This window comes from Ictidomys tridecemlineatus, chromosome 14, assembly GCF_052094955.1.
Source record: "Ictidomys tridecemlineatus isolate mIctTri1 chromosome 14, mIctTri1.hap1, whole genome shotgun sequence".
NCBI classification, from domain to species: domain Eukaryota; kingdom Metazoa; phylum Chordata; class Mammalia; order Rodentia; family Sciuridae; genus Ictidomys; species Ictidomys tridecemlineatus.
This window is the reverse complement of record NC_135490.1, coordinates 59,220,284-59,246,306: the sequence shown is the minus strand read 5'-3', so window position 1 is coordinate 59,246,306 and position 26,023 is coordinate 59,220,284. Positions and strand designations below refer to the sequence as shown.

Sequence of the window (26,023 nt, the reverse complement as noted above, 5' to 3'; positions counted from 1 at the left end):
CTCCTGGCTTTGAAGGTCTGAGATGAAAAATCTGCTGAGATACAAATTGGTCTCCCCCTATGTGTGATCTGATTCTTCTCTCTTGCAGCCTTTAAGATTGTATGCTTATTCTGTATTAATTATAATGTGTCTTGGTGTAGATCTGTTGTAATTTTGCACATTTGGTGTCTTATAAACTTCTTGTATTTGATTTTCCAATTCATTCTTCATGGTTGGGAAATTTTCTCATATTATCTCATTGAAGAGATTGTGCATCCCTTTGGTTTGAAACTCTGTGCCTTCCTGTATCCCAATAACTCTTAGATTTGGTCTTTTGATGCGAACCCATAATTCTTGAATGTTCTGTTCATGGTTTTTTACTATCTTCACTGTGTAGTCAACTTTATTTTATAGATTATATACTTTGTCTTATTTATCTGATGTTCTGTCTTCCAAGTGATCTAGTTTGTAGATAATGCTTTCTACTGAGTTTCTTTTTTTTTTTTTTTTGGTTGATTGTTTCTTTTATTTCAAGGATTTCTGATTTTTTTTTCAGAGTCTCTATCTCTCTCTTGAAGTAATCTTTTTCTACCTTATCTCTTTGTTGGAGTGATCAATTTTTTACCTGTATTTGCTCATTTATGTCATTCTTTAATTCAGAGACCATTTTAATTATGAATATTAATCTTATAGTACCCATGCAGATGATCTGTACCTCACCTTGATGCTGGGCTTCCAGACCCTGCAGGTGTACCATGATGGATGCTATGCAACTAAAGTTGGTGGCAGCAGAGGTAGCAGTGGAGGTGCCCCATATGGATGCAAGACCTTTCAGAGATGGGGCTGAAATCGTGGCCCTTACACTGGTTTTGGGTTGCCTGCTCCAAGATACAGCTGCTTATAGGCCCTGTCACAAGGTAGAGGCTACTTCATGGGAAAGACTATGGCGATGATTGCAGTGTCTCAAGATGGAAGTGGGATAGGCCTGCCCTCCCGGGTGGTGTTGGGGAATGACAGACTCTGACTTACCCTGGGCCTGGGTCCCACACAGATCTGGGCTGAGCCTGAGTTCTGGAAGGGGTCTGCTGGTCAGAGGAGGTGGTCCTGAATGGGAGCTTGAACTCCAGCAGGTGTCTGTTGGTGGAAGGATGGACTCAGGCTACTCTGGGCCTGGGTCCCGTGCAGATGGGTGGGGGCACAACTTTCTTTATTTTGTTTTTCTTAATAAATTTTCTTTTAATTTCAGGAGCTCTGAATGACCATTGGATTTCTATTTTTGAAAATGTGTATTACCACCCCTAGTTTCAGAATACTGTCAATCTTTCTCTGTGAATCATAAGAAAATTAGTTTAATTATATGATGTTTTCTTCAGCAATGTTCTTTCGTAGTACATTGGATGAGAACTATTTTTTTTCCTGCTGTTCTGTTGCATTCCTCATGCTATTGTACTCGCCTCATGTCCGGGGGTCCCATCTCATTAGATGCTACAGCTCTCTGTGCAGAGAGTTGGCATTATTATGATTGGAACATTATTTATTCCTATTAAACAAAAGGTGGCTTTATGTAAGTGTTAAAACATTATTGCTTTTTGACTCCCTGGATCCATCAAATACCAGCTTGTGCTCTGTGGCCTGGCAGGAAGTAATCATATGTTAACATTCAGGCATGATGTACACAGAAAATGAAACCAGTATTGGTTTGCCTTTAAATGTTAGAAAAGTGATTGCTTCTGATGGCTGTTCCTTCCCAGAACACCAGATAAAGTAAACAGATATCGTTTCTATGTCCTGTGCATGAGAGGAAAGTGGACAAAAACTCTCAGAAACCTAAGCTTGGGAGTTTTGCAAAGGCTTTGAGGAAAATCTAAGTAAAAAAAAAAAAAATGCTGAATTAGCATCAGTAGGACATGGCCAGAGAGAAGTGGAAGTCCTATAATCTGACAAGCAACTGGTAAGCTTCTTCCAAAGAGTATCTTTAAAAGAGGTGGGGGTAAGGTATTTACCCACATTTTTGCCTTAAATTTTTCATTTTTCTATTTGAAAAACCAGCAGTTAACTCTCAAATATTTTTTTTAATTTAGGTATACTCGTGTTACTATTATAAATAGCAAAGCTTTCATAAATATCTATCAAGAGCAACCTGAGTGTGGCAGTTGAGAGACTGGGAACCTAAACTTTGAGCATCACACTGGTGTTTCCCAGCACGTGGGCCCCAACCGGCAACATTCAACACAATTTTTCAGCTTCTGGACCTAAAGAATCAGAAACTGTTTGTTGGGTCCTAAAATCTGGATTTAACAACTGCTGATGGAACACTAATATTTGAGGACCATTAAGAAACAGAAGTTGACTCAGTTTCCTCATCTACCAAACAAGGGACTCATTTAACTATACGAAAATCGTTAGATGTATTATACTCTAATTCATAGTGATTATGGTAGACTATGTAAAATATCTATTGTTCTGTGTCCCCGGGAAGTATAATGCATGGTAAATAGAAGGTACACAAAATAAAGGATGAAACAAGGTGCTGCCTGACCTGGACTGAATAAAACTTAGTGCCTCCTGGGGAAATACTTCTGCAGTATTATTATTAGTCTACAAGAATTGGATCTTCCTAGTAGAATCCTGCTTAGCGGGAGAAAAGAATAGCTCTGCCCAGGAGTGCCAGGAAAGTATTATAAAGGAAGTGAAGGCTTCGTAGGGCTTTTAAAAGTTCATCATAATTGAAGAAAACTGAAGAATACCGAAGGAATTAAGGTATGGAAAAGCATTTTGGGGGGCATTGCTGAAAATGGGATGATGCAAATATAAAAATCAATGATTTCCACACAGGATTCTGTTAAAGAAGGTCACCTATGATTCCCAGACTTTTGTAGTATGTATAAATTTGTAACCACATGTTTGGGTATGTAAAAAAATATTACTTTTTTTTCTTTAAAGCAAATGCTATTTGGTGCTAAAATTTCATTCTGTTAGATATGAAAGAGGTTTTGAAAACCTCATTCCTATATTAGCCTGTTCTTTTCACTCAGGGATGAGCAAAAGCTCAAGTTATTGAGCCAAAGTGAGTATTTTAAAAAGAAGCGTCTATATTATTTCTTTCCGTTCTAACAGTCCTGTGGTTTTTATGCTCCTTAGAACAGAAAATCTTTTCGAAGACTAAGAGACCTGGTGCCTAGGTGTCAGTCTCCATCAGAAGCCAGGGAATGACCAGGAAATAGGTTGTACTTTCTTTCCTATAAGTGGTTGTATAAACTCACTGAAAATCTGAAAAAAACTCTCCATTCTCTTGCTGCCTTCAAATTATTTGCTTTTTTCTGGGGCCCTATACTATATAATTTAAAATGTAGATACGAGATTATCTGACCAGCATTTGTAAAGGGTAGCCTCTACAAAACGATGGCAGGAAAACAAAAAAGAAAACTACAGATGAATATGTCATATTTTGTAAAACAAAATTAATGGCAGTGAGTTCTTTTTGATATTTTCCATGTAATCGTATTTCATAAAATAAAACCAAGATAGGACAATATATCCCAAAGGACAATTATTTTCATAATTAAAAAAATTATCTGAGGTAGAATGGTTTATATGTTAATAGCTTTTTAATAGATAAAAATGTTGCACTGATGAGAGCCCCACAGGTGAAATAATCTAGCCAGACCCAAATTTCTGTTAAGGCACTAGAAAGTTGTATACCTGGGAATGAGTAGCTAAGTTTTCTCTTAATACCAATAGGAGCAAACCATACTTCTGCAATCCAGGCTTATTTTCTGATAGTTTAAAACAATCCTTGGAAAGGTATAAAGGATATTCCAGGAGAAAGCTCTGCTGTTTGGTGTTTATGCAGTTTTGTGAAAGGAATTGCATGTTATTAGACAAGAATCACATGGCTTGCTAAGTACGACAGCCTCACATTCAGGCTACATTATATAATCCCTAATCCTATCCTCTAGAAAATTTTGAATGAATAAATATTTGAATTAACTGTTATTTTATAACAATCATTAAATTTCCCCTCTTATTTTTGCTTTTAAAAATTTCCTAATTTGTAGCTCCCTTTTCTGCTTCCCACAGACACCAGGGACTTAGTCCCAGAAAATGCTATGCCAGGTCTGGAAGACAAGCAATGCCATAAACAGGAAAGATTCGATGCTTCTCTGAAGCATTCCTGTAATTCAGATCTCTGTGTTTTGTTTCTTAACCAAACCATTGTTTGAATACATATCTTCTGGCTACTTTTTCTTTTCTTTCCTTTTAAAACTAGTATTTTTTTTCAGTTTTCAAAGAAATAATACCTATTGACCATAAAGTACTGAGAAAACTCGTAGAAGTAGATATATATATAGATATAGATATAGATATATATAGATATAGATATAGATATAGATATAGATATAGATATAGATATAGATATAGATATAGATATAGATATAGATACAGATATATATTGCATAGTTGCAAATAATCTTTCAGGATGAACCAATGTTAGCATTTTAGTGCTTATTTTCTTGGACATTTTTTCCTCCATTGCATTGTATTGTCATGGACTTAACCACTGTTAAAGATACAGAAAGTTATTTTGTTGTTGTTGTTGTTTTATCTTTGTTTTTCAATTCTGCATGTACACACACACACACACACACACACTTCGCAAAATTGGAAACATACTCAAGATATTAAACTGCCACTTATATTTTTCCACTTACAACATCATAAACATGTTCTGGAATCCTTAAGATTTTTCTAAAGCTGAATGATGTGAACAGAATACCATTTCTTTAGCCTCCTCTTGTCTTTAGTATTCCATTACCATTAATGTCATTGTGATTAACATTCTCAAGATAAGATATTGCCCACATCTAGTTTATTCCTTAGGATGAAACTCAGAAGTTGAATTGAAGCTATGTGCATTTATTAATCTATATTTATAACAAAATTTAAAATATCATTTTTCTCACTCTCACAAACACCAGATATTTTCTTTTTTTATTCTTGAATAATGGATAGTTAAAAGTGGACATAATTGTTGTTTAAACTACATTTCAAGAATTACTGGTAAGATTGAGTTTTGTTTGTAAAAAAAAAAAAATGTTTTTGATGACCCGCATTTCTTTTCTGATGAGTTGCCTCTTCTCAACTTGACACTTTTTGGTTGATTTTATTCAAGTTTACTGGCCAAATATTTGCATTTACAGTAATAAATATAGGTATATAAAACTTGTTGGTAAATGAACTGCTTAAAAACTTACTTTTTACCTGAAAATGAGGAATTTGAGACTCCTCTAACTACTTAATATCATCTATTAGTAAAAAGAAACATTTTAAAATTTTAATAAGAGGAAAATTTGTTTAGGCTTTTTATACCTTAAATTGTGCTAATTTCCTTGCATTTCCACTGCAGGAGTAGCTATCAATCTTCTATTCACAAAAGCAGAAAATATGATGTGGATACACTTGGAAAAAAACATATTAGAACTTCAAATTCTTGAATTCTGTTTGTGTCAAGCTGTTCCCTTAACATTTTTCTATTGTCTCTATGACTCCTTTTCCCTTTAAGAATGTGGGCTCACAGGTATATTTTCCAAAAATGAAAGGATGGACAGAAGTTAAAATGATTTTTTCCTCGTACCAGACTTCTATTTTTCATTCTTGAATTATGGTACAATTTTGCCATGAGAAGTGATTTTTGGTTCCATTTTTTTTTCCTTGGGATTTCTTTGTCACAAGACTGTGGTATCAAATATTTAAGATCCTGTATATTCCATGAATAATAGCACAGTCGATGAGATACAATGACCTTTTCAGTATTCTGTATTGTGACTAGCTATAGTCAATCCATTCATTTTGCTCTTTTATAGCTTCCCTGATCTGGAGAGCAAAGAGTGAAATGGCCATCCGAATCAAAATATGATGTGCCAAAAGGTCAAAACAGTAAAGTACATGAGTATATTTCCTAGAATATATTAAGGTATTAAAATCCTAATATCTTGCCCTGGTGCCAGAATCTATAATGGGAAAAGAAAATGGCAGTTTGGGAATTTGCCCTTGTGAGAACTGGATCAAATCCAAATGGGTATTGACTCTTTTTCATCTTAATCCCAGTAAAATTTTGTTTCTTATATTCAAAAGTCTGTATATGGTATCACATTTTAAAAGCATATGTGTTGAGGGTTTGTTGAGACATATAATCTCACCACTGAGGTGAGAGAACTTGTCTCCTACCATCTGGCACATTATTTCCCATAGTTTCTTTCATCTTTCTAATTTCGTCTCACTATTAAAAAAAAAAACAGTGTATGTGTTTATGTGTATCTGATGGTAAATATATAGAGAAAGACAGATGGGTTGATACACAGATAACACCATTTGCTTTCTTAATGCTTAATTCCTCCCTTTTTTATATGTGATTTTTAAAAGTTTAATCTGAAGTTTGGTATAGATACTATAAAATATTTCTATGGTAAGGATACTGTTAGTGTTATTTCTTTTATTCTCCTAATTATCTTGTAAGAAATCTTGGCATGTTTTTATATAGGGGGTATGTCAACCAACAAAGATGTCAATTGTTGAGCCAATGCTATTATGGCTTAAGGAAAAATTAACTTTCAGTTAAGTGCTATGAAAAACTCAGAACAAAATGTGCTGTCGAATTCATGACAATTTCTTTCAAATCAGGAGTATGGAAAGCTAGATATTTTGTGACTTTTCTCTCTTAACACCATGAAAATATTATTTTCTATTGATTGAAAAATATACTTGTTGTCAACATATTTTGTCTTTATAGAGTCAAATGTTCACAAGTTAAATTACATTTTTTTGAACATTTGGAATATTCACATGTTAACATTCCGAGTGTGAAACATTTCACATTCGAAAAATGTGAAAAGGAAAAAATTATTTAAAATTATAAATATAGAGGAAATGTTTTCAAAATTATAATTTATTAAAAAAGACTGAACATATAATTATTTATACAGAAAAATATGTACTAAAGATTTCTCATAAGGATTCAAGTTTAATATTCTGTTTTAAATAACTAACAGTAAAGGTACTGGGCCTAGTTTCAAATTTAATCGTCCATTTTTATCAACTTATGTTACTTTAACCAATATTTTGTCAGAGAGTAAATCAATAATTTTAAACACATTAAATATGGGATTATTAATATTTATTTTATAACTGTTTAAAAAAATATACATTAACTTTTCTTATGCACACTCATAAGAATAGAAGAAAAATAAACATCGAATTCAGGTTAAAATAATCAAGATTATTAATGTTCTCCATGATAATATTTTAGGATTATTTTGAAGAATAAAGCATTTATTATCACTAATGACAAAATAAATCACCCAGCTGGTATGAGGTTTTCCACCTTTGGATTCTCTGACTCATATTTGTATAGCTAATTAGGTTATTTTCTATGGTAATCCTTGTTGTAGACCATTTGCTTCCTTGCAAATTGTACAAAGTAAAAAGGAAAAGGAAGAATTAGTTTGCATTTCTTTTAACATATGTAGCTTGATCTGTGTGGAAACACCATATGTTTCTACAGTTAGCCCTTTTTTATTTTTTAAAATTTATTTATTTATTTTTAGAATGCATATGCCAAATCTAATAATCAATGAAGTGATAGTGACCATGGGAAAATTTTTTAAAAAAATACATGAACAAATGAGAAATAAATATGAATCCTCGGAGGCAGACACACACACACACCACATCACTGAAAGGAAATAAAGAAAGTTTAAAATAGCTCATCAATTCCTCAACCACACTACCCAGAATCCTTATGATATATACTTTATATATTTTACACAATGATGCAATTAGATAATGAACATTCTTCAGATCATTAATGATGGCCAAGATTACCACACTTAAAAAAAATCAATTGTTTTCAATAAAATGAGTAGAAAAGTGTACTTTACGTTCTTATTTCTTAAATGGATTGTGTTTTAAACAATGACTTTTTTATGCTTTTTAACATTTTGAATGGTCACTATGAATATGCAGTCAGGCAATAATATATTTGGTACTATTTAAAAATTGTCCCAGACTCCTGTATTTTGAAGTCCTCATATATGAGATATGCAGAGGTGTTACTTTTCTATTTATCTAAACTCATTTCCCTTAGAGAAGTCTCTTGGCCTTATGGTGATGTCTTCACATCTTTTTGGCTTCTTAGGTCTTGAAACTTTTCCAGTGACTGTATTTCTGACTCACATATATGTGAAGAATTATGACATAGGCCAAATTTCCATGCAGGCATATAACAATATTTCTTAAAATGTAGTCTTTAAGTACTTGTTCAATATTTATTTAGACACAACCTGAAGAGTTCCCTAGAGAAGGATGGATAAGAAAGACTGCTGGTAGCAAGACTCATTTTTTCTGGTACTGTCTTGATCTATGAAATTTGCCCCATAAAGTTTGTATACTCTTATGCCTTCATTTTATTTTTTATTACAGGAAAGTAGCATGTATTACATGCCCAAATATTCATTACCTGCATTTAACAACTGTTAACATTTTCCACACTTGCCTCGTCTATTTTATTTGCTGATGAAGCTTACAGTAAATTATAGACAATAGGCAATTTCAGTTCTATGTACCTAAATGTGAATGTTCATAATATAAGGGAATTTTCTTGTAAAAACACAATTATTTTTAAGATGGTTAAAATTCAGATGCAGTTTGCTTAGATGGTGACTTACAGATGGATCTCCTGTCTATTCAAACCTGAATCCTGATTGTTACTCCCCCTCTAAAGTCAACCTAAGCTTCTCAAAGTTGTCTCTCAAGCATATCGTTGTGCTTCTCCTGAGAGAGGATGGCTAATGAGACCATCTCCATCTTGTTCCATTCTTAGTAATATTTTAGAGTAGCAGTGACCCATTTAGCAGCCTCTGTTTTGCTCTATCATTCCAGGACTGGGAGGTTAAAAAGAAGGTGCTCTGAATGTATTTGGGGGTGAAGAGGTATCATAACTCAGTCCCACCACTCTGGAGTTCAGAAGACTAAGGATGCAAAGACAGAGACAGAGACTGTGATAGAGCCAGTAAAACAGAAAGAAAAATGACACATTTTACATCTATGAAAGTGATTCTTGCACATGAAATTCCAAACTTTATCATACACTGCAATATGAATCTTAGATTTTTTTGTCAAAATATATTGAGCATCCTCTGTTGTGTGAGCATCTTTCTCTGCCATTCTACCTCTTTGGCAGTAGTGTCAGTAATTTTACTGGAGCTGAAACCCTGTGCACTAAATACTAACTGTCGGCATTAAAACAGTCATGAATCAAGACTAAGACAGAACATATCTTCAGGGCTCTGTGCCCTGAGACGTGTGGTGGGAATGAAAATTGCAGTTATTATACGCACTTATTCCCCAAGGGAAGATGAATCTGGAAAAGGAGAAACAGTTACAGAGAATCGGGAAGAGAAGATAAAATGTCCTTTTTCATCTGTAGGACAAAAACTGATGTTCAAATGAAATAGGGGCTTCTTCATGGGTGATTTCCAAGAGTGATATTAAACATAATAATTATAGAATTAAAATCATTTGTAATGATGGTAGTAAAGTTTATCAAATGTCAATCTTTATTCTTTGGAGAGCTAGATATTTCACCATGGGGATTTTCCACTAACAAGTTACCGTGTCTACTAAGGGAAAAGGGAGGAAAGGCTAATGTATGAAAATGGCAGATATGGAACATAGTTTTCAGCCTGAATTATCACTGCAGAGCCTAAATAATGTCATATGATGAGAATCCAAGTTTTTAGAACATTGGGTCATCAGGAAAAGTCAATACAAAAAGAATGCTCTGTATTATTCTATAGAAATTCAAACAGGTTCAGCGTTGACCTGATTGCATTCAAAATTTCACTTTACAACTTGTTGGATACATTACTAAAAATTAGCCTCTTCAATTATAAAGTTGGAATCTATCTCCCCCCAAAAAAACATACTTGTAAAGATTAATCAAATAATTGTAAGGAAAATTCTTTCAAAATATGTTAGCTGTAATCAATTGGTTTCTTTGGGGAAAAGAAGTCAATTTGACATTTTATAACTTTTATATTTTATAACTATATGTGAGTGCCTTACTATGGAAGCTATCCTCTCTGATGATCCCACCCCATGATACTCATCTCCTGGTGTTTTATGGCCTTTTATAGTTAGTCCCCTTCCATAATAAATGACACAGACATATACAACCAGTAGAAGGTTATACAAATGATACAGTATGATGACTAAGAGTAGATACATAACAGAAATCACAGCTTCTGCCTTGCCCTTCCTTAGATCATTCTGGGGGAAACTAAGCACATGTTGTGAGGAAACACACAGAGACCCATTCAGCAGCAAACTGAGGCCTCCTGAGAGTAACTGGCCAGGGCAAACACATCCTACAAATAACCATGCTAGTAAGAATCTTGAAAGTATGTTTCTTCACATGACTCAGGACTTCGGATGACTGCAGCTTGGTCCAACTTCTTGAATATAATCGTACGAAAAGACTCTGCCCCAGAACCACACAACTAAGCCACGGCTGAATACCTGACCCACAAAAATTACAAGACAATAAATGTTGTTTTAAACCTTTCAAGTAATTTGTGAAGTAGGAATCGATAATGACACCTAACTTAAGCTAGTGTGGAAATAGAAAAGAACCACATGATTATGTTATCATATAATCAGCACTGTGTACCAGGATGTTTACAGGTTGACTGAATCCCTGTTTCAGGTAATGTTTTTGAATAATGCATGGAAATACCCTACCAGGAACAAACTAGCTAGTTCAAAGACCATGGTAAGAAGCAGGAAGTTGGGAACCTAGAAGAGTAGGCAGGGTGGAAGAAATTGAAGGTGCGAGAGTGCAGTGGACTACATGTTTATGTTCTCTTGACATTCCAGTGTTGAAATCCTCCTCCTTAGGATGGTCTTATTAAGAGGTGGGGCAATTTGGAAGTAATTGGTGATGAGGACAGAGTCCTTGTGAATGAGATTACTGACATCATAAAAAGACCCCAGAGACATCCCTTCCCTTTCTGCCATATGAAATTATCATGAGAAGACAATCACCAAATCTACCAGCACTTTGTTCTTGGACCTCCAACATCAAGAATTGTGAGAAACAAATTTCTGTTGTTTATAAGACTCCTAGTCTGTGGCACTTAGTTATAGCAGCAAAGAATAATACATTCAAGAATACAGAGAACAATCTGGTAACCAGCAATTCTAGCAAGGCAAGGTACATGTGTGACCTTTCTCCATAAGAGAGGCCAGCCAGAAGTCACGGCAGACTAAAATTGGCTATTTAAGACGTGGCAATATATATATATATATTTTTGGCAAGAATACTACAGAGTTTGCATGGTGGCTGGGTGACTTTTCACTTCCTATTGTTCCCTTTGGGGATGTTTGGAGGTTCTGAAACTGCCAGGGCATAGGTTCAACCCGCAATTGAGAGGGAACGAAGGAAGCCAGGTACCCTGTACATATCATTACACTGAGGCAAAAGACAGGATAGACCCTCTTTTTTAACCTATCAGCCAAGAAATTTGTAGTCATATGAACCAAAAAAAGGTACCTGTTGCTGTTTAGGTTTTAAAATTTTACTAGAAATTCTAGAGACTCCCTTTACCTCCTCTCTGCTACCTTACTCAGTTTCCACTGTTATTAGCATCTTCCCTTACCAAAACTACATATGTGACTATCAGTAAGGCCACGTGAATACTCTGCTGTCAGTGGGAGTAGTTTTCTACAGGATTTACTTTGTGTTATACATTCTACGACTATGGCAAATAAATGCTGATGTGTATTCACCATTGCATTATCGTACAGAATACTTTCATTGCCTTAAAAAAACCATGCTCCATCCATTTACCTATCCCTTTGAACCTATGATAACTAGTGATCTTTTCATTGTCTCTACAACTTTGTCTTTTGTAGAACATCATATAATTGGAAATACATACAAGCTGTATTCTTTCAGATAGGCTTCATTCACTTAGAAATATACATGTAAGGGCTGGGAATGTAGCTCAGTGGTAAAGTGTTTGCCTAGGATGCATAAGGCCCTAAGTTCAAATCCCAGTACCACAAAAGTAAATAAACAAATATTCATTTAAAAGTTTCTTCATATCTTTCAGAGACTGTATAGTTCATTATTTTATCACTGAATAATATCCATTATAAAGTGCACAACAATTTATTTGTCCATTCGGTACTTTATTCTATTAAAGGATATCCTACTAGACTCATAGAATTTGACAATTATGAATAAAAATACAATAAATATTCGTGTGTAGCTTTCTGTGTGAACACAGATTTCCACTCATTTGATAAGTATAAGAAATGCAATTACTGAAACAAAAGTCTGCTTAGCTTTGGACTAAGCTGTTGAACTGTCTTCCAAAATAGATATATGTCATTTTGCATTCAAACCAATAATAAATGAGAGTTCCTGTTGTTCCACATTGTTTGTATCCCTTGGTGTTGTCAGTATTTGGAGTTTTAGTTATTCTAATAGGAATATAATGGTATTCCATTTGTATTAATTTACAACCACCTATTGACTTAGAATGCTATGCATATCTTCACATGCTTTTGGTATCTGTTTATCTTCTTTGTTGAAGAGTATGTTCATGTCCTTTGTAAACTTTGTTGAGCTGCTCATTGTCTTCTTTGTTTTTATTTTTATTTTGGGGTACTTGAACCCAGAAGCACTCAACCATTGAGCCACATCCCCCAGCTCTATTTCCTATTTTGTATTATATTTAGAGACAGGGTCTCACTGAGTTACTTACTGCCTCACTTTTGCTAAGGCTGGATTTGAACTCACAATACTCCTTCCTCAGCCTCCCAAGCCACCGGGGATAACAGGCATGAGCCACGAGTCCTTTGTGTATTTTGGATTGTAGTTATTTATTAGATATAAATGTTGCAAAAACTTTTTCTTTGCCTATAGCTTTTCTTCTCATTCTCCAGTAGAGACTTTTCCAAAGGGAAAGCATTTAGTTTTAATGAAGACCACTTAATTTTTTTTTTCATGGATTGTGTTTCCGTCATTGTAATGCAAACCTAAAATCACTTAGATATTTGTCTTTGCTATCCCCTAGAGATTTTATAATTTCATATCTCAGAGCTAGGTCCACAATCAATTTAGAGTTATTTTTTTCAGAATGTGTAAAATTTTATTTAGACTCATTTTCTTACATGTGGATATCCAGTTGTTCTAGAAATATTTATTAAACAAAACTATATTTTTTCCATTCCATTTTTTTCTTCTCCTTTGTCAAATATAAGTCAACTCTATTTATGTGTTAATATATTTGAATATTTAATTATTTCCATTCCACAATTTGGCCATTCTTTCACAAAAATGACTTGATTATTGTAGCTTTATGTCAAGTGTTGAAGTTGAAAAACATCAGTACTTTGATATTTTTTCTGTCTCCTTCAATATTGTTTGGGCTATTCTGGGTTTTTGCTTTTCCATATAAAACTTAGAATCCATTTGCTGATATCCACAAATTTCTTTGCTGGAATTTTGAACAGAAACATGTTGAATCTACATATCAATTTGGTTTGGGAAGAACTAATATTTTTGTAATGTTGATCCTTCCTATCCATGTGCATGGATTACCTCTCCATTTATTTATATTTTCTTTGATTCTTTTCATCAGAATTTTCTGGTTTTCCTTCTAGGGATCTTGTACATTTTTTGGATGTATGCCTAATTATTTTTTTTAATTTTATCATGCAAATGTAAATGGCACTGTGCTTTCAATTTCAAATTCTACTTGTTCATTGCTAGCATATAGGAAGGCAATTGACTTTTGTAAATTAATCTTATATCCCACAATCTTACAATTATGATAATAGCTTATTAGTTCCTGGAGTTGTTTGCTTTGCCTATCCTTTCCAATTTTCTACATTGACAATCAGTCATCTGTGAAAAAAAAAGCAGTTCTATTTCTTCTATTCAATCCTATAGTTTTTACTTCTTTTTCTTATCTAAATTATTAGATAGAATTTCCAGTACAATGTTAAAAAAAGGTGAGTGGGGACATCATTGCCTTAATCTTGGTTGAAAATCTAGTTTCTCACTATTGAATATGTTAACTGTGTGTTTAATGCATGGTCTTTATGAATTTGAGGAAGTTTCCTGCTATTCCCAGTATGCTGAGAGATTTGTCATGAATGGGTATAGGATTTTGCACATCTATTGATCAGATCATATTTCTGATCTTTAGCTTGTCAATATGATAAATTGCATGAATTCGTTTTTGAAAGTTGAACCTGCTCTACATACTGTCTAGCAGAACAGGAGAATAAACTGAAGATTAGAAAAGGATAAGTCAGTGTCAATATGAGTGGAGGGCACAAGTGTAATTTTGCAAATCAATCTTAAAACAGTAGATGCCTCAATGTCCCTCTCATGCTCTTCTGGGACTATGGTCACATGCACTGAGAAACAATTGGCAGTGTCCTCTGTCATGTTTCACGAGAAAATTTGCTCACCCTCCCACTTCAAATCATCTTCTGCTCAGACGCATTGGGGTATGAAATTCTACTGATAGAAAGAAATCATTAAGTTTTCCTCTTTTAAAACACAAATACCTCTGAGAGGATAAAAACATTTATTTTACCAGTGTTTTCATAATCTATCAGTGCTTTACTCCTCTTAAGAGGAACTAGATTGTGAAAATTGAGCACTCCTGGAGAGAGAGGAAGAAGAAAAGGATTATTGAATTTTGCAAATAAAGGAGGCTAAAGGACATTTTGATTTTTGAATATTTGTACATCTCTGCATACAGGCATATACCTTTCATTATAAGAATGGTCTCAGTGGTCTCAGCATCATTAGAACTCCATATCATTTTATTTGCACCTCTTATATAATTTATTACAAATATTTATTGCATATAATGTCTAGGCTTATGTTATCCCTAACATAACATAAATTCCTGAAGTACAAAGTCAGCTCTTACAGAATGGGGAGGTTCAATGAAACAATTCATTGTTCATTTATCTTTTTTTAGGCAATTTTATATGCAAGATGTATGAAGTTCTAGATCTGATGTTTGAAGGTAGCCATTTATAAGTCATGGTAACAATTTGCATGTAGATGATTTCTGTAGGAACTTAATACTTTCATACACAGAAGATTTTGAGGGACTAAGTTTAGCACCACAACCAAAAAGAAATAGACTCAAGAACCAATTTTGTATTATAAAGTTAGAAAATGCCCTTGGCAGTTCTTTCCAGTTTCTTTTAGGTACTTACTCAAAGGCAGGTTTAGGAAAAAGGGGAAATCATAAAAGATCCTTAATACTATGGCAGAGTACCTGGTCTCTTGTTGATATTGAATCACATATGTGTTACTTTGTAACTGAATTCAACTTAAATTAGGGAATGGATGACCAGAAATATTCTGTGGTTTCTCAAACTTTGGAGATCTGAAAGCAGTTCACCTGTTAGCCTGTGACAGACTTGTAAGAAGAATAAGATATTAATGTATTTTTATCAACACAATTTTAATCAAACACAAACCAACTATTTTTAATAGTTCACAAGGTTTTGTATCTTTCCTATGTGCTATAACTTAAGCAGATATCTTTGTAATTTTGTGGTTTTAAACGGTTAGACAAGATAATATTGTCTTCAAGTAGTTATTATTCTGACACACTTGTCCTTTTAACATTATTGTGCTATAATATGAATTGCCATATGCCTTTCTCTTTTTCTCTTAGTATTGTAGTTTATTGTATTCAAGCATAATTAAAATAGAACAATCTAGAACTATCAGAATTCTGATCCTGGGATGTTGACTTAACTCTTTCAGTATTTGAATGTCTACATTTGTGGTACAGCACCAGGGTTGTTTTAGGTTCCCAAACACAGTAAAAACTAATAAGTAGATGATGGGAAAGTAGATAGGCAGGTAGCTAGGTAAATAATATGTTAGTAGGTAGAAATATAAAGATGCTAGCTAGTTACCAACATGACTATCATATTATAATAAAATATAAACTCCTGAGGGCCAATAGGTAGATAAATGATAAGATGAATAGATATATGAAAACAAGTTTCTCCATCTCTACCTCCCTATAGCAATACCATTGGATGACTAATTTCTTACTCACACAAATGAGAACCAAATCGAGAGGAAAATTCTTTTTCAGCCCCTTCTCTTAGGCTGGCTTGTTAAAGTCAGGACTCCTGGGCGCTCCTGATATTGACTAATATTAACATTGCCATTACAAGCATCATTATAAATCTACCAGTTTCCAAATTTGCCCAGAGAAAAAAGTAATTTTGGTTATTGTTAAAAACAAACACTAGCTACCAAACACCATCTATGATACCAGAATTTCTCAGGGTAAATAACTGTAACGTGTGTGTTTGACAAAAATTGATCCTAGTTATCAGGAAAGATTGAAAATATTGATTGTTTTCTTTAAAAAATTTGTCTGAGCAGCTCTCTGAAGTAAGAGCGTAGAAGATATGACAATTATTACAAATGAGCAAACTGACAGAGGCATTTAATACTTTGGTGAAGGTCATATAGTTTAAAAGCAAAATTACATGTTAATAAAAATATTAAATGCTTAAGGAAATGGAAATGTTAAGTACCCTAATTTGATCATTACATATATCAATCATCAGACTGTACCTCATAAACTTATAAAATTAAAATAATATTATTGTCCTGACTCCATTTTTCAATACTTCTCTGCCAAATGCTAAACTGCTTCTGACATGACTGGACACATAGTTGCCAGTCAGGATAAAGCTCTGACCAAATCAGAAAGTAAAAAATAACCTTCTCTCCTCATTCACTGAGGTCCTCTATCATTACCTGTTATCACATTTCTTGCAAAGATTTCTGGAGACCTTTGGTTGCCTGACACATGTTGTATTGCAATCTACTGTAAGGACCTTCCTTCCTCTTGAAGGTCTCAGGCTCCAATATCAGCCTCTCCAGACTCGCATTCTTTCCTCCATCAAGATGCTGCAACACCTGGTGAGTCAACGATTCTTTCTGTTGATTCTGGTCAATTCTGATCAGAGTGTTGGACTGAATATTTAAAGAACTACAGCTAGAAAATTGAGCTTTCTTGGTGGCTTGAGGCAAAACGTTTCACCTCTGCAGGTCTCTCCTATGTGAACTCCATTAACCTGATCAGAGCTAGAAGTATTTATAAAGACCATGTGGTCAAATCCCATATTTAAGAAGAAAAGAAACTAGAAAAACACTAAAAAGTAATTTAGTAATAAGATAGTAAACTTAAAATGTGTAAAATAATAAGTTTAAAGATAAACTGACTTTTTTTTACCTCTTTTATAAGCTTAACCTTACTTTTCCTAATCGATGTAAACTATAAAGTCACTCATTCTTCTTTTTTATACAACTTTTCATGCCAGTCTTTGCACTGAGTAACTCATATACCTTATTCTACTGAGCCTCATTCCAAGCCAAATATTCCAATCTCCAATTGATTTGCAAGGAAACTGAGTTAGAAGATCGAAATCTGTTACTTTTAGGGGGAAAAAAAGAGAATAAGATAGAAACAAAATTGACATTCTATTTGTTTTGTTTACTTTTTAAAAAAATTTTCAAAACATGCCAAAGCAATTGTGCATACCTGTAATCCAAGTATCCTGGAAAAACAAAGCAGGAGTTTCATGGATTTGAGATCAGCATAAGCAATTTAGCAGGACCCTTTCACAAAATAAATAAATAAAATAAAATAAGAACAGGGGATGTAGTTCAGTGATAGAGTGCTACTGGGTTCAATCCTCATACTAGAAAAATATCCAAAACATGCCTCTTAACACCTTCTCAAATAGTATTACTTTACAAATTCTTCTTTTCAAAATGCATGAATTCTTCTAAAAATATTTGAAACAAACATAAGCTAGGAAACATAATGAATTTTTGTACAAACCTAACAGTAGGGATAAGGGAATAGAATAGAGTAAGAGATTCATGACACAAAGAAGCCTCAGTGGGTCAGATTAATTGACCCAAATGAACAGAAAGAAATGTTGACCTACTATGTAAATCTACATTTAGGAAGTTGTTCAAGTGATGCAGAAATACTGGATAAAAAAAATCCCAATATGACCTTTGGTCATTCAAAAAGTACTGAATATTTATTATTGGTCAGGTGTTTTGCAGGTTTGGGGAGTATAGCATCTAATATTTATAGGAATATATTTTGGTATGAAGGTGAGAAATGTGATAAACATATAAAACAACAGCATCAGCAAAAATAAGCTAGATATGATTAATTAAAAATATAATAGATCAAAAAGGTAATGGGTAAAAAGTGACTGAAAGAATTTCTTTAGCTAGAAAAACCAGGGAAGGCCCTTGATGGGGAGGTAATATTTGCACTAAATCCATAAATAAGAAGGAGCCAGTCATGAAAATATGTAGAAGGAAGAAAATAGTCCAATCAGAAGAAATGGTAGTAGCACAGACACTGAAATAAAAAACACTTTGTTATGTTCAAGGAACAGATAGAGAGGCAGTGTGGATGTTGTAGCATAAGCAATGGAGAAAATGAATATACTTAAATTAGTAGACATAAACACAGACTAGATCATGTAGGGCCTTGTAGGTCATAGTAAGATTTCATTCTAGACGTAAAGAAACACCATTGTGGGTCTTAACATTGATTTACCTTTGAAAAACTCACTATGGCTGCTTTGTGGAAAATGATCTACAGAAAGAAGTGCTTGATAGAATTTCAACTGGAATGAAGCTACTGAGACTATCATACAATAGTGAAGATAGTAGGAGTCGAATTTTAGATATCTTTTGGCAGGACAGGTTATAGGACTTAATTAATAGATTGGGTTTAAAATACGAAAGAAAGAAAAAGCATTAAAATTTACTAACTACTAAATTTGTAGCCTGAGATTTTAAGTGGCAATGGTGCTATCATTTCTTGAGATGATGAAATACCACGAACTAAATTGGAAGACTATAAAATCGATACGTCTGTTTTGGACATATTCAATCCGAGAAACCTGAAAAACTGTTCTAATAATGATCATTTGGCTATGTTAGTTGGCTATATCATAGCACTGGCAAAACTTTTGGATGGAGATATTTTAGAAGTTCAACTGAATACAAGTAGTATTTGAAAGAATGGGATTAATTGTAATCACTAAATAACAGTATAAACCATGAAAGTGAGGCTACAGGAGAAAAAGAGTTCTAAAGAAGAGATTCATAGCATTAACTTTTTCGTCTTTGTTAAAAACATGCAAGATGATTAAAATTTCAAGGCTAATTACTAAAAGAATAAAAACAATGTATAATTTTCAAACCAGTAGATGGGTAAGTGACAGAGGGAAAAAACAAATAAAACCCTTTATTTTTTTGGAAGGTGGGAAGAGGCAAACAACAAGACCGTGTCTCAATATTAAAAAAAAAAAGAAGAAGATTAGGAGGCTGAGGGAAGAGGCCAGAGTCCTAGGGCATTCTATCAATTAGAGATTTAATAGGTAACATGGATTTATGAAAGATTGGAACCGCAGCTAGTGAAGTAAAAGGAACACTAAGAAAGCATGTATCCTGGAAGCAAAAGAAAAACATGTTTCAGGATGGATGGCATGAACACTTACATTTGAAACTCTAGGTAACACTATCAAGATGATAGAGAACTTGCCATTGGCCATCAAGATATAGATTTTAATGATCTTGTTAAGAACTATGTATAGAGTCAAAGGTCCAATAGGAATAGCTGGGAAATAAAATGTGAGATGTATATGTAGAAGCCACAAATATAAAGAACTACTTTCATGACTGTTTTCCATGAATAGAAGTTGGAGAGTAGAATTCCAAATGCAAAGTTACATGAGTGTAAGAGACAATATTTGCTATGATGTTTTGAAAGAACCAGCAAACAATGAAAATTTGGTGAATTAAGAGAGAAATTGTATATTCAGAGAAATTCAACTTTTAAGATTGCAATAGTAAATGAAATTTAGGGCACAAATGAACTTTATCCTGAGTATGGATATAATTTTTACAATAATATGGGAAACTATAATATACAAACCTTAAAAAGGGGGGAATACCAGAGGATAATGAAATTTTTTGCTGAAGATAAACTAATTCTCTTTGTATTCAAGGTCAACAGTTTGTGGGAATGGATATTAAAGATTCGCAATAAAGACATGTATCGTCACTTTATAAAATGACTAAGTGAATATAATAGGAAAGAAAGGAAACCCATTACTTTCACAATAAGTATACACTAATAATTATGATAAATAATAAAAGAAAGAAAGAAAATTTAGCAGAAACATTTAATAGGAAAGTCAATGCTGAGTTTCCTTCTGATACTATGGATTTCAATTTGAGTCCAATTGGTGAAACTTCTATGTTGAGGTACTTGTTCACAGGTACAAAATAAAAAGGCAGTTCAGCTTTATCAGAGTGAGGGGTATTCCAGGTGAAAAGATTGTCAGAAGAGAGTTGAAAGAGAATTTCAAAAGTCTGCAAGGGTTCACGGGGCTGGACTAGAGACTCTGGACTTCTATGGAAGTGAAATCTGGAATATTTGATGGATGGAAAAAGGTATTAAAATACATGAATTGCAGGTTTCTCATGAGATTGAAGAATTGTTGAAATGAAAACATTATATTAAGTTAGTTGTGGAAGAGAGGCTGATAAGTAAAATTAAATATTTGAAATTAACATTTTGGGAGGAGTATAGCTATAGGGGATGACAAGGACTAAAAAATACATCATGAAAACAGGTGGCCCAATGCGGTTGAAGGAAAGTTTTGGAAACAACTAGGATTCTAGGAGTTGGATGTATCATCTACTTACCCATGAGAAATTCTGGAAAAATCATAACTCATGAGCAGAAGACAAGAGAATGATGCTCTATGAAGGGCAGAAATAAATGATAGCAAATGGCAGTGACTGTGATAGATGAGAAATCTTAAAAAGTATGTTTAGCTGAATCTGACAAAAGATAGTGCTTTTAAGAGAAAAGAGATGGTTTTCAATGGTTTTGAGTTATGTATAATATAGATGAAAAAACAAGCAAACAGTGTCCACTTAATGGATTACAGATATTTGGTTTCTTCTATGCAGTCCCATTTCAGTTAAGCAAGAGGATAAAGGATTTGAGCAGGTGTTGACTTTACCAATAGGATTAATTATACTTCTAATATTAAGTGTACTAATAATCATACCACAGATTTAAATTTTAGTCATAAGAAAATCTCTAGATACATGTGTATATTATCTACAAGAGCAAATTATATTTTTAAGCAATTATAAGAGAATGTTGAAATAAATCATACATTCACAAAAAAAAAGGATTTGAGTAGGTGAAAGGGTTGGGAGTTAAGATCAGATCAGGAACTATGACAATTGTATTGGTATAATCATTTATATTGTGCTATAAGGTATTGAAACTTGGGTTTCTGTTGATGTCCAAGGACATAAGCACAATGGAGTAATTCTGAAAGCCATTAAAATGATTAAAGACCATGAAGCATTTACTCATGGTCCTTTGGGGAATAGTCAACTTAGCATAAGTATAAGTAGGGACTGAGAATTGAGTTTTGCCCTGAGCAAAGGGACTACCTCTAAAAAGCACATAGGTTATTGGATGAGGCAATTTCATTTGACAAATGCACAAAAGATGTGAAGTTCTCACTACCAGATGAATAAAAGCAGAAATGTGACTTCACTAAAACAAATGAACAAAAAATGCATTATTTGCCTGTATCAATAGACATTTACTGTCCAGAAAATGCAAATAAACTCACTGACTAGTTGAATGAATTCAGACCAGCATGGCTAACTCTGGGCCTTATTCTTACATTAGTAAGTGAGATTGCTAATTTGTGTAGTAGGGGGTCATGGATATGTAAAATGATAAAGAGGTTGTTGGGGAATTAAACAAACCTTGTATCAATAAATAGAAAGTACCAACTCAGTAAATACACAAGTTTGGACCTTTCTGTATACACTAGGACCTTTTAAAAGTTTAAAGATGGATTGTTTGGGAAGTTTTCTCTCTACTTCTAGTGATCTTTCTAAAAATGTAGTCTGTGGGCCTTAAGTTTCAGAGTAAACTAGGAAGGTTATTTAAAGTTTGTGTCCCTGGGTCTTATGCCAGACCCATTCAATCAAAGTCACTGAGCTTGGATCCACAAATCTGTATGTTTTAACATTTTATCACAACTTCTTCCACAGTTTAGTCTCATGAAGACTCAAATCATTAATATGTAAATAGGAGACAATTGAAAGGTTTTAAGTTTGATGCACCATGACATATTGAGCACTATCTGGGTTTATAATGGCTCTTGGACATATCTTGAGGCCCATATAATATCTGACACACAGTGGATACACAAGAAATATTTGATGAATAAATGATGGATGGAATGGATATTTTCTCAAATTGTCATTTAAGCCTTCTTTTGCCTGAACTCCAACCTACAATATTGATATTGATCAGAAATATGTTTATCAGTGTCTTCTAGCTAGAGACCTACAAAAACTATGTGCTTCAGAGTTTCTCTAGGATTGACTTCTGTCCACTTAACTTTCCCTTAATTCCTTCATAATTTTGATCTCTGACCTTTGTTGGAAACTCACTGACCAAGAAAGGTAAGCCCTTTCATCCAGTTATCCAACCCTGATGCTATTATACATGCTTATCCAACTTACCAGACTGGATTTTAAATATTCAACAATAAATTGATTAGGATAGTGTCACCTGCTCTGAGAAGTCCTTGGGATTGGATCAAGTCTGTCACGGCCAAATATGATCACTTCTGGAAAAAGTGGAAATAATATTTGTCATTGCTTTAAGAATGATCATTTCTTTCAAAGAATTAAAGAATTTAACCCATGCAAAAGAAAATAGGGTTATTCTGAGTTTACTTTAAAATATAGATTTATGGCCAATAGGAATAATTTATAGAAAGAAGACTTTGATTCAAAATAAAGGAGAACAATCTAAGATTAATCTCCCTGCTATGCCTTCAACTGACTCAAAGTAGCCAGCTCCCATTTACTAAGAGAATTCAAACTGAAGCAAAATAGTTTATCTGGAATAGAATCATAAAGCTTGAAGGAACTTTAGAAATCAATTTCATATTCTATCCCAACCTCATCTTTTTATAAGTATGGAATCTGAGATCCAGAATAATTGAGACCTATCTAAATCCATATGCTTATTAAAGTCAGCAATAGGGACATAACCTGGCCTGAGGGCTTTGTCCACTATTTTCTCTAATTGTAGAAGTAACACCTGCTTTGGTGAATATGACTCTAAAACTATTGTCTAAATTCTAGGACTCAATTCCATATTTTCGAATGTACCATTTTTCCTTCATTTTTTTGTTTATATTCAGCATTTTATAGTTAATTAATTTTACATGGAGATGAAGTGAATCATGACTCTCAATTTGCATATTTGCAAATTGAAAAAAAAAATTAAAAAAACAAATCTTGCCTGAAAACAGCTTATGACAATCTGTTATTTACTGACAAAGAAATGTACTATTTTTTTTTTGGCAGGTGAAATAAATTAAATGGCATCTACCTTCTTGTTGTGTGTAACAGGATCCTCCCTTTGGGCCTAAAAATATGATTTTGCCAATGGTAGGAAAAGGAAATAACATTTGCAGAGCGTCTGCTTGGTAGGTGCTTCATATGTGTAATCACATCTAATTTCATTTAATCCACACAATATCTCTGTGAAATGGACATTACCACTACTTAACAGATGAGGAAATTGGATCTCAAAATGGTTTAGTGCCATGCTTAAAGTCCTGTAGTTGATGTATGGTAAAACAAGATTTGAAATTAGGTCTTAGGGGACCAACTGTTCTGATTAGCCTAGGGCTGAGGATTTTCCCATCACGGGCCTTCCTCTGTTAAAGCTGGGAAATTCCTGGCACATTATGTTGGTTGCTAGACCCTGGTCATTTCAGAATCCAGGAAAAAGTGAAGAAATTTCTTCCTCAGGTTTACCAAATGCCAATGATTAAATTGGGAACTCAGTGTGGGTTTGAGATATAGCATGCTAATACATACAGATTTCTGGGACCATTCCATCTGATTTTGATTAGAAGAGTTTGGTATGAGACCCCAGAATATACACTGTTAATGTCTTTCTAAATCATTCTGTTTTCCATTATTCATAGATCATATTTTTAGAAATATCCAAAAAATGAGAATAAAAATCAAAGAGATCAGATTTCTCAAGAAGACTATCTTTTATATTCTTAATGGCTCCTACAATATCCATAGGGCCTGAACATCTGTATCTGCCAGAATTATTAGTAATATTTGATTGAAAGATCATCAGTCTCCTGGGGAGCCCTGTGTCCAGCTATGTTAGGCAGTAAGTGGATAACTAGCCTTTTCTATAAGGGAAGGTGGAAACCCATTCTCTAATTTTTGCAACCCAAGGCCAAGGTTGAGGAACACTAGATATGCACTATAGCCATTACTTAGGCTACAGAATGACCCTGTCAGCCCAATAGTTCTCAAACTTCTTGTTTATAAGAATCACATAAGTGTCAAGGGCAGCATGCACATTCTTGTGCTCTGATTCAACTGTTTGAGTTAAGATGCAGGAATGTGCATTTTGCATAACTTTTTTCTTGGACCAGGTGATTTTGAGGTCTTCTTGATTTCCTGATCTAATCCATAGTCTTATATTAATTCTCTACTTGTTCTGTACCCAACATGACACGGGATCCTGGCTGAGGGAGGGAGGTTTAGATAATAGCAAATTGTACAGAAGTAAGTTTAAATTGAATAAAGAATGTTTTTACCTAGATGACAATGAATTCAATCATATACCCGTTTTGTTGTTGTTGCTGCTGTTGTTGTTCATTAGTGAGAAAAATATCCATTTTGAAACTTTCCTAAGAAAAAAGCATCTGGATGAGAAAAAAATTCTTGAATTAGGTATTTTACTGATTTCTTCTCCTTGTCATTCATATTTCAATGCTTATTTTCTAAAATCTTTTACACAGAACAGTTTTAAATTCCATACAAGGCAAATTGGGCAAATTCCATTTCAGAATTGCAGTTGTGTTGACACACGGTAATCTTATTAGCAATAAAAGGATATTACCTATAATTGAATAGCTCTGCAATTAGCAAATTTCAGAGCCAGAGAACACAATCATTCTTCAGTTTTACATTTGTTTCTACCCACAGCAGGAAATGTTTGAATTACCAACAAAACTATTAGCTCCACTAAATGAAAAAATAACTTAATAAAAAAACTGCTTCACCCAGAATAAATATTAAATACAGTTCACGCAGATAAACTTAACTTTAGCAGTTAGTTCTGTGTTGTGCTCATACTTTGGCAAATTATGTGGGCATTTATTTCAAGCAACATAATATCTGTGTCACCCTGAAATATGATTGGATACAATTCTCTGACAATAATCAAGGCTAGGCTTCAATTTATTTAAACAAACATATCTGTGAGAAAAATCATTAAAGTATTCATCTGGGGAAGTTATATTTGGTGTCTCCATGACAGTTACATAATTGGGTCATTCTAATATTATAACGCACACACACAAACACATAATTTCCTTTCAAATGGATTTAGGTGTGTTCCAGGGCTCAACATCAACCAAGGAACAAATTACATTAAAATTACAATTAACTTCCGCTCAACTGTCAGCAGAAATCGATGTTGCTGTGTACATACTGCCTCTTCCTCACTTTTATTAAGCCCCTTTCAATTATGAAGGGACATAAATTGGAAGGATGTCGCTATGTCATCTACAGTATTAAAATGTACGAGGAACATTGACCCTGGCCTCTAGAGATTATGTGAAAAGTCATTTATATGCACAGCTGTACAAATTGCCTGAGTTTAATGCTAAATTCCATGGAAAATCATCTTTGCTGCTCTGCATTGGAGGAAGGACAAGGTTTAAATATTTAATATGTTCCCTTACTAGACAAGCTCAGTCAGCAATGAATTAGCAAACC

General features: G+C 33.8%; 1 pseudogene; it reads left to right on the top strand.

Moving 5' to 3' along the window:
• The first annotated feature begins 734 nt into the window (after positions 1 to 734).
• Positions 735 to 26,023, top strand: part of LOC101967443 (CAP-Gly domain-containing linker protein 1-like) — a 33,886-nt pseudogene continuing 8,597 nt past the window's right edge.